Below are 10,653 nucleotides of genomic sequence, written 5' to 3'. Positions count from 1 at the left end.
GTTGGTATCGTGGTTTTGATGTCCCTAATTCTTGGAGAGTTGGCGACGAGCTGTATATTGGGCTTCGTTTTCACACAAAAAATGATGTACAGATGGATGTTAAACATTATTCTATGAATGCACATCAAACTTTTGTTGTTGTTGAGTCTGGCCAAAGAGTTTTCTCTGTCAAATGCCCTAACAGCAATGAAGGTTGTCCTTGGAAACTAAGGGCAATTATGTCTAGTAAATTGAACAACAAATGAGTCATCAAGAAATGGGGTGGGAGACACACATGTATTAACCGGATGTTATCTCAAGATCACAACAAATTGGACTCTGAGTTCATATGTTGTTGTATATTAGGTAAGTGCATATTTAACTTTGCAGTTAAAACTTATCATATCACTTTTTCTAACATGGTTAACATTTATTTGTAGGCATGGTTAGGGAAGATGCTTCCGTTTCGATTTCTCTAATTCAAGAAAGAATTAGTGGACAATTCAACTATAATGTGTCGTATCGGAAGGCATGGAAAGCCAAACAAAAGGCAATTGAGAGGGTATATGGTGACTGGAGTCACTCATATGATCTTCTACCAAGGTGGTTGGACAGGATGGTTGAATGTTGTCCTGTGTGTATAAACTTGAAACCACTAAGTACGTGTCAAACAATATAGTGGATCCAAATTTTCGTCAATTTCGTCGAGTCTTTTGGACATTTAAACCAGCATGTGATGCCTTCAACTACACTAAACCCATTATACAAATAGATGGGACATTTTTGTATGAAAAGTATCGAGGCACACTACTAATCGCTACGACACAAGATGGAAATGCTCGTGTGTTACCACTTGCATTTGCAATAGTACAAGGAGAAACACTAAGCGATTGGTCATGGTTTTTGTCTAACATTCGTCGCTATGTTACGAGAAAACAAGGTATTTGTTTAATAAGTGATCGACACCAAAGCATCAAGTCAGCAGTGGGAAATGCCCAAGGGTGGCAACCACCTCAAGCATATCATGTATATTGCATTCAACACATCGCTAGCAACTTCAACCACCGATTCAAGAATACTAAACTTAAAGAAGAATTGATTAACATAGGTACTAAAGGACTTATTGCTTTTTATATGGTGTACTGTTCAGTTTAATTTTATAAATATTAATACATAAACTTCATATATGGCAGGGTACACAACCAACAAGCATAAATTTGAAAGAAGGTTGGAAAGGTTCTGTGAGGTCAGCCCTGAAATTTGTCGTTGGATTGATGGCATTTCCCTTGAAAAATGGGCAATCGCACACGACAAAAAAGGACATCGATATGGACACATGACAACAAATTTGTCTGAGGCAGTCAACAAAGTCCTTAAGGGTGCACGAAACTTGCCTATAACTGCGTTAGTTAAATGCACATATGCTAGGTTGGTGGAGTACTTTCTTCAAAGGTTAGGTCAGGCAAACGCTGACCTTTCTCTGGGTAAACGTTACTGTCAAAAGTTAATGGATGCTATGGAAACAAATCAAGAACAAGCAAGCTCTCATTTCGTTCGCAGGTATGATCATGAGTGTACAAGATTTGAAGTTGAAGAAGTCTTCAATGCAGTAACACAAAAAGGTGGGAAGGTTTTCAATATTTTTTTAACTGAAAAAAAATGTGAGTGTGGTGCTTTTCAGGCATATAGATATCCATGTTCACATGCAATAACAGCTTGTGCACACGTTCGTATAGATCCATTAACTTTTTTTGATGCCGCATATACTAACGAATACATCAAAGCAGCATATTGTGGTCAATGGTTCCCACTTGGAAGTGATGAAAATATTGAACCTAATAATGGACCTCATATACTCCTAGATGAGACAATGATACGTGCAAAGGGACGCCCAAAATCAACCCGCATTAGAAATGAAATGGATTGGACTGAATCCTAAAGGAGACAACGATGTGGACATTGTAGGCGTGAAGGGCATAATAGAACTAATTGCCCTATGCTGGCTGAAGATGTTATCAATAACGCATGAAAAGTTTGTATTTTGTTGTTTATTTAAAGAATAAAATTCATGCAAAGTTAAATCATATGTCAATTCTGGTTCAATTAAACTGTTCTATTATACAATGAAATAATGACAACAACGTTTACATTAACTATTACACAAAAAAAAACAAATTACTTCTTCAACCTATTCTCGTAATCTTTGGAGCGTGTAACCAACGTGGTGTAACCAACGTGGTTTAGTGGCATATCAACTGTAAAAAAAATTTAATATTAGTAAACTAAACATTTAGGTAAAGAAAACAATTTAAAACGATCAATTATGTTTAAGTACTAACAACTTATTATTCAAATTACCTATTCATTTCTCCGCATGTGCTGCTCATGGGGACTTAATATACATTGTTGTTGTCTATGGCGAGCACCACGATCTGGGTTCCTCCGAACTACCTCATCACCATCTCCCTTAGGGCTTCTAGCTTTCGCTGCTAATGCTGTATTAAGATCATGCCCTAAACCTGGATGTTGGGAAGACGTACCCCCACCAAAAAATCCTCCTATCAGAACTGAGGGCTGTCCAAATCGATAATCTCGATAATCCATCAAAGGTGCTAATGGAGAGATCATGTCTGGAACATATGGAGTAGGTGTAAACTGGAACATACTACCACCCAACATACTCGGGACATAACCCATCGACGCCGATGCCGGGAAATTACCTGCACCAGACACTCTTGCTGTATCAAATCCAAAAGATGTGTCTTGTGCACTACCATACACATATTGTATGACATCTGCATCCGGGGTCAATGTAGTCGGATAATATGTCCCAGTTGGAGGCTTAGTCGGAGAAACTTGCATCTGTAAACCCTGGTGATCAACTCGCCTTCGTCAACGACTTAGCCCCTTTCCTTCTCGTCGACCCGCCCCAATGTGCTCCACTTGAACTGCGTCTGGTTGTGGTAATGTTGTAGCTGGAGCCGGTGTAAAAGGGAAACTCACCTTGCTCACCTCATCTCGCAACTGCAAGCAGTGGCCGATCCTCTCATGCATCATGGTAAAATCGAAGGAATTCCTATGTTCTTCACTGGTGCCATGATACATGTGTTCCAAAACATCGGTCTACAAATAACATAACAAATATCATCAGAACACTAAATTTCTAAATATGTCACAAGTAATTATTTAAATACATCCGTAGATTTGTACTCACCACATATCCTTCCTTTGCACTAGAAGGAGAAATCCATCGCCTTGTATGTTTCCTATACGACACCATGTATTCTGAGCTATTGCTCAAGTGTGGTGTATCACACGCAGGTTGTGTCCATATACGATGAAGTCGTGACTGCCACTCCTGCACAAATTGAACGTGCATGCGTGACCAGTCCGTGTTTTCCTTGCCTCTCAAGGAAAGATCATGCAATTTCTCTAGATGAATAGGAGGCGCAGGAATGTGTTGGACCATCCCAAATTGTCGCATGACACGATCTGCGTAATGATACTCGACGATGTGGAAATTAATCAATGAGACAGTTGACCTCCATACTTGTGAGTCCTCAAAACAGTAAGGAGGTAATGTAGGTAGTAACTCCAAGTATGGTTGCCATACAAACTGCAAAACAACATAACAAATAACTAGTTATCAATTATCATTTAGAATTACAATTTTTAAATATAAATCTTGAATAAAATATTATAAATTAAGACTTACATCCTCTGTTTTTAAACGGTCAAAATACTCTCTATATTTCACAATTTTATCTTTTGTTTCCTCTCTAGGTTTATGCAAGGCATAATTCCACCTGTTATAAAAACAAAAAAACCATTAATACTTCAACATACAAATTATTTCTAAATATATTAATTCTTAAATCGATCACAAGTAATATAGTTACTAACCTTGCCCCTAGAGGAACATGAAATGTAGATAAAGGTGGATGAGGTGGTGCAAGAAATGGAAACCGATACCATGCCCATAATTGCAGTAAAATACCTGAACCACCAATTTCCTTGTGATCATAATTTGTGCACACGCACAACTCCCTGTACATATTCGCCAGCACGCATGACCCCCAACTCATTTGACCACAAACATCCAGGTCTTCTAGGAAACTCAGGTATCTGAGGGATACATACGAGCTAGAGTGATCAGTTAGTAGATATCCCCCGATTATGCGTAAAATGAACGCTCTAGTATAGCGTTCCAACTGTTCCTGGCTATGTATATGCTCAAAAACATTAGAAAAGTGTCGGTCAATCTAGCTCATCCTCAATCGGCCGCCAGCAAGCATTGACTCAAGGGGTGTCATGCCAAGAAGGCGCTGCACAAGAGCTCCCCAATCCATTGTTGCGTATCCAGTAATGGGTGCCCCAGAGATCTTCAACCCAAGTAACATTGCAACATCCTCCAACGTGATAGTACACTCGCCGAAGGGCATGTGAAACATGTGGGTCTCTAGTCTCCATCATTCAACTAAGGCAGATATTAAATTATTGTCCACAGAAAAGTAACTGATCTGCGCCATCCCCATAAAACCATCCCTCTGTAGAAGATCCTGAATAGGAGCTGGAATCTCAACACCACGCAACTCTGATTGTGTTGCTCTCCTAACCTTCAAAACCCTATCTTCAGCTCCATTCCATATATGCTTAGATATATGGAATGGTTGAAGCCTTAATAACGAATCTTCGATAGGTCCTGCATGAATCATCTGTGTAGACATCCTGATATAATTAAACAAACAAACAAAATAAATATTAAACTCAAACAACTAATTACTTATAAATTTTATAAATGCCTAAATGCCTAATTTAATCCCTCATAATAATTCAAAATTTTCAATTGAAACCCTTCATGACAGCAATCAGAACGGCCCGTTCTGAAACCAGAACGGACCATTCTCATTGCACAAAACGTGTCTTAAATTGGGTTCTGGAACGTCCTGTTCTGAAAGCAAAACGGACCGTTCTGATCCCTTCCATTTTTCAATAAACCAAACAACCAGAACGACCCCAGAATGGCCCGTTCTAAAATCAGAACGGCCCGTTCTATTTTCAGAACGGGCCGTTCCACACCCAGAAACCATTAACGAATCAGCCCTAAACAATTTTTATTTAAATATTTATTTCTAAATTTAAATAAATAAAGTACAAATCATACCTGATAAAAACGTGCAAAAATAATTTTGTGGGCAATAAAATTTTTCAGAACGTAAGTGGTAGAAACGTTTTCTCAGAGCGTCGGGAGTACAAGCGTTTTCTAAAAAAAACATATCTGCCTCTACTCTCAGACTCACATTTAAACACAAAATGGGGGAAGCTGCGCCACGTGTCAAATGATGAACAGATGGCGCCTCCCCCCTACTCTTTCTTTTCCAACCTACCACGTGTCATCATGTAAATAGAAGGCGCCTGGGGGGAGGCTCTTTCTGAAAAACGCTTCCTCCTTGCTCTTTCTTTTCCACGTGGCTCAGCTGCCACATCAGCCACATAAGGCGCCTGGGGGGAGGCTTTTTCTGAAAAACGCCCACCCCCCATGCGTTTTCTCATCCACGTGGCTTCCCCCGTGTCAAAAACTACCTATTCCAGTAAATTGTTACTTTTTTAATTTATTTTGTGTATTTTTTTTTAAATTTAACTGGGTCAAAAAGTCGTACCGATACCCTTCTTTTATAGAGGGTACCGTAGAAATTCTCTAATAAATTTTGTCAAGAACATTACAGAATAGTAAATAAGCACCGCAATCAAGAACATAAATTCACACACATGCTATTATGACCAAGTAAAAATATAAATGAAAAAAATCAAACGAAATAAAGTTGAATTTAGTTTAGGTATCTTCCCAAGCCCATAAATCACTTCCTCACCTCTTAAAATTTGTGGAAACAAATCATTAATTTTTCTTTTCTAAAATTATCAGTTCTTGCATATTAATCAGAATTGTTTTTATGTACATTCATTACTATATTTTACTTCTTTTACATTTATTAAAATATTTATAGATCAAATGAATAAGTTATTTTATAACATTTTTTCTGAAAAATATTATTATAAATAGAGTAATATTTTTTATTTTAATATTATTTTTTTAAATTATTTTCAAAGTTAAAGTTCTACATTGAGTAAAAAAAATATCATATAAAGAGTATATTTTTTCAATCTTTAATTATTTTTTAAAATTAAAGTTTCACATCAAGTAAAGAAATAACACGTAAAAAATACATATAATCATATAATCTTTAATTGTTTTCTAATCGTTTGTGGTTTGTTATGTCAATCCTGGGGTATGTTTCTTGAATGGAACAAATGATAGAGTATGACAAGACAATAGAAAGATTAAGGAGGAATGAATTTCGTGGAGCAACAAGAAGGAAACCAAGTAATCTCAGTTTAGTGATTTAGTATAGCAGCTTTTTGGTCAATATAAATTTAAAAATAAATAAAATACAAAAAATAAAAATTTTAAAAAAACTAATCACACTAATATAGGTGAAATCTACCACGTGGTAGAAATCATTGGCACAGGGGGACAAAAGCTTTCTAATAGGACAAAAGTGTGTTCAGATGGCGCATGGGGGATACTCCATTTGAACATTGTGCATGTTGTCATGTCATTGATGAAAATGGCACAGGGGGGCCATGCTCTTTGTTGCTACCAGTTCTCTATATTTATTTATATTATGTTTGGTATATCTTTGGTATATCTAAAAAATGAATAAAGTAAATTTCAGAAATTTTGGATCTTATGGTGATAAATTTTGTCATTGGGACAAAAAAAATAGGTTAAAAATTTGTAAACACAAATTTCTTTCTTAAACTATTCTCTTCTGTAGTCGCACTTAATTTTTCCTTTCATGCAAGCAATTGTTTTTTATTATTTATTTACCGTAAGAGTTAGGTTTTTTATATATAATTTATTTATTTAATTTTGGTTTTGATTAAAATTTTGTATGATTTTGTAGGTTATAACTAATTATAATTATCTTGGTGTTGTAAGGGAGTTACAAGTAAGTATATAAATTTAATTTTTTTAAAATTTATTGTATTTTTAAAATTTTGCAAATATAATGTATGTGTTTAAATTTTAGAAATATATTGTGTTGTGTTGTAATTATTTAAAATAATTTTAGGAGTTGTTAAAATTTTAATTTTTAGAATTAATAGAATGTGTTTAAATTTTATAAATATATTGTGTATGTGTTTAGGATATAATGTGTTTAAAAATATAATGTATGTGTTTAAATTTTAGAAATATATATTGTGTTATGTTGTAATTATTTTAAATAATTTTAGGAGTTGTTAAAAATTTAATTGTTAGAATTAATTGAATGTATTACTAGTGGAAAAAAGGCTTTTAAAATCGGTTATTTTCAAATTTTAAAATCGGTTCCGTAACCAATTTTAAAAGAGTCGATTTTAAAAGTTAGACTTTCAAAATCGGTTAAATAACCGATTTTAAAAGTTGACTTTTAAGATCGGTTGTTTTATAACCGATCTTAAAAGTCTTGGTCATGAAAAAAAATTAAACTGAAACGGGCCGTTCCAAAACTGGAACGGACCGTTCCAGGTTGTTAAAAAGACTACTTGAAGAACGGACACTAGAACGACCTGTTCTCCTTTCAGTAACGGGCCGTTCTCATGAAGAACAGGTCGTTCTCCTTGTAGAACGGGCCGTTCTCCTTGCAGAACGGGCCATTCCAGAGTCGAAATTTGCTCAAAATGAACCTACAACGAAAATAGAGACAAGAGAAGAGCATCAGAAAATGAAAAGAGACACAAGAAAAGCATGAGAAGATGAAAACAAAAACGAAATTTACCTTATTGGAGACTTTAGAAAATGAGAGCATGAGAGAGTAAAAAGGAATGGAGGAATAGATTAAAGAGAATGAGAATTGAGGGAAATATAAAAGGTTTCTGACGATACTTTTAAAATAAGTTATTTAAGAACCGATTTTGTATACTACATACAAAATTGGTTATGAAATAACCGATTTTAAAAGTGGCACTTTTAAAATCGGTCATAAAATAATCGATCTTAAAAGTACTTTTAAGATCGGTTATTTTATGACCTTTTAAGATCGGTTATTTTATGACCGATCTTAAAAATTGTGTCAAACATACTTTTTAAGATCGATTATAAAATAACCGATCTTAAAAGTGTTCATATTATTTATAAAATTGTCACCGCATCACTTTTAAAATCGGTTATCTTGTAACCAATCTTTAAAACTCTGATTTTAAATCCAATTTTTCACTAGTGATTTAAAATTTAGAAATATATTGTGTATGTGTTTAGGATTGAATGTGTTTAAAAATATAGAGTTGTTAAAAATTTAATTTTTAGAATTAATAGAATGTGTTTAAATTTTAGAAATATATTGTGTATGTATTTAGGATAGAATGTGATTAAAAATATAATGTATGTGTTTAAATTTTAGAAATATATTGTGTTATGTTATAATTATTTTAAATAATTTTAGGAGTTGTTAAAAATTTAATTGTTAGAATTAATAGAATGTGTTTAAATTTTAGAAATATATTGTGTATGTGTTTAGGATATAATGTGTTTAAAAATATAATGTATGTGTTTAAAGTTTAGAAATATATTTTTTATGTTGTAATTATTTTAAATAATTTTAGGAGTTGTTAAAAATTTAATTGTTAGAACTAATAGAATGTGTTTAAATTTTAGAAATATATTTTGTATGTGTTTAGGATAGAATGTGTTTAAAAATATAATGTATGTGTTTAAATTTTATAAATATAGTGTTATGTAGTAATTATTTTAAATAATTTTAGGAGTTGTTAAAAATTTAATTTTTAGAATTAATAGAATGTGTTTAAATTTTAGAAATATATTGTGTATGTGTTTAGGATAGAATGTGTTTAAAAATATAATGTATGTGTTTAAATTTTAGAAATATATTGTTTTATGATGTAATTATTTTAAAATTTGTTGTACAATATTTTTAATAAAAATGTTTGGACTATTGAACTATTTGGATTAGTTAAATAATATAATAAGAATTTTGATAAATGTAATGTATATTATTTGGGTTTAGGGTAATTTTAATTTTTTAATAAAATTGCATATGTTTTTTTATATGATTTGAATCGTTCACGCAATATTTGTAGAAATATAGTTCATGTCTTTGGTTAAAGGTGTTTTTGGAATTTTCTCATTCCCAATGTGTACACAACATATTTGCACGTCTACGATAAATAAATAATAAAAAAAATTGATTGCATGAAATGAAAAATTAAGTGCAACTGTAGAGGATAATTTAAGAAATATATTTGTGTTTACAAATTTCTAGCCTATTTTTCTTTATCCTAACGACAAAATTTATCATCATAAAACCTAATAATTTCTGGAATTCACTTTATTCAGTTTTTAGATATATAAAACATAATATAAATAAATATAGACAATTGTCAGGTGCATGGTCAACAAGGAGCATGACCCCCCTACGCCATCTACACTGCTAGATGCATAGTGAATAAGGAGCATGGTCCCCCTACGCCATCTTCATCCATGACGTGACAACATGCACAGAGTGTTCAGATGGAGCATCTTCCCATGCACCATTTGAACACACTTTTGTCCTATTAGAAAGCTTTTGTCCCTCCTGCGCCAAGTGTGATTTCTGCCATATGACAGAAATCACCTATATTAGTAATTAGTTTTTTAAAAATAATTTATTTTTTGTATTTTATTTATTTTTTAATTTATATTGGCCAAAAAGCCTAGTATAGCAGTAGACGAGTTTTAACATTTTGGAAAATATTTGTAATTGTAGATTCTACATTCAACTCGTTTTCAATCACATTCCACAACAACCCACAGATCTTTCCCCACCAGATAGTTTTTCATTATAGTCTTCCATCTTTTGTACTTGTCTTTTCTTAGTACTTCTTGAACTATTCCACTCCATGCCACAATATTTCTGCCTCAGTCTTCCATTATCTCAAATTATCATGCAATTCCTCTATTGCTAGTGTTGCTTAAATACACTCTACTTTTTTGCAGCTCTTCCAATAACTGTCGCTAATTAAACTTTCTCCAACCAACATATCAAATCAAACTAATATCACAGTTTTTCATTATTCTAACATATCCACTTTTTCACCTTATATTCAAATAGCTAACAAAATATCTAAGATTTAAATAAATTTTTAATCTTTACAAATTAATTTTTTTATATAATTTTTTTTTTCATTGTTGTCTCTATTATTAGATTGAACCGTTAAGTCTAATGAAAAAAGTTAAAAATAATTATAAAGACTCAAATAGAAAAATGAGAAAATTATACATCAAATTTTAACGATCTAACCGTTGAATTTAAAATTCTTAATGCATAGGTTAAATTTGCAAATTTTAAAAGAATTTAAAAACCATTTGATAATTTATTTCATTAATTCAAATCAATGTATAAAATGATTTTATAATTATCCGTCAATTTGAATTAATGAAATGAAGTGCAAATAATTTTCAATTTTTTATTATTATTTATCCTATGGACAATATAACTACATGCATTAATTTAGGGGATCAAACTTCCTCTTGCAAACATCAGATAAATATTAGATGTGTAAATCAATTGTTTAAAAACAATTGATTTCTTTTATTGATTATCATAACATTTGATTTTAAACTATAATAATAATGTC

The 10,653-nt window shown here is 32.5% G+C and overlaps 1 pseudogene; it reads left to right on the top strand.

The window, feature by feature from the left end:
* The first annotated feature begins 405 nt into the window (after positions 1-405).
* On the top strand, positions 406-1,918 carry LOC145955068 (uncharacterized; annotated as a pseudogene).
* Positions 1,919-10,653: the final 8,735 nt, after the last annotated feature.

This window comes from Cajanus cajan, chromosome 2, assembly GCF_000230855.2.
Source record: "Cajanus cajan strain Asha chromosome 2, NIPB_CcT2T_4, whole genome shotgun sequence".
NCBI classification, from domain to species: Eukaryota; Viridiplantae; Streptophyta; class Magnoliopsida; order Fabales; family Fabaceae; genus Cajanus; species Cajanus cajan.
Note: the sequence above shows the minus strand (reverse complement) of the source record. Positions and strands in the feature narration are given on the sequence as shown.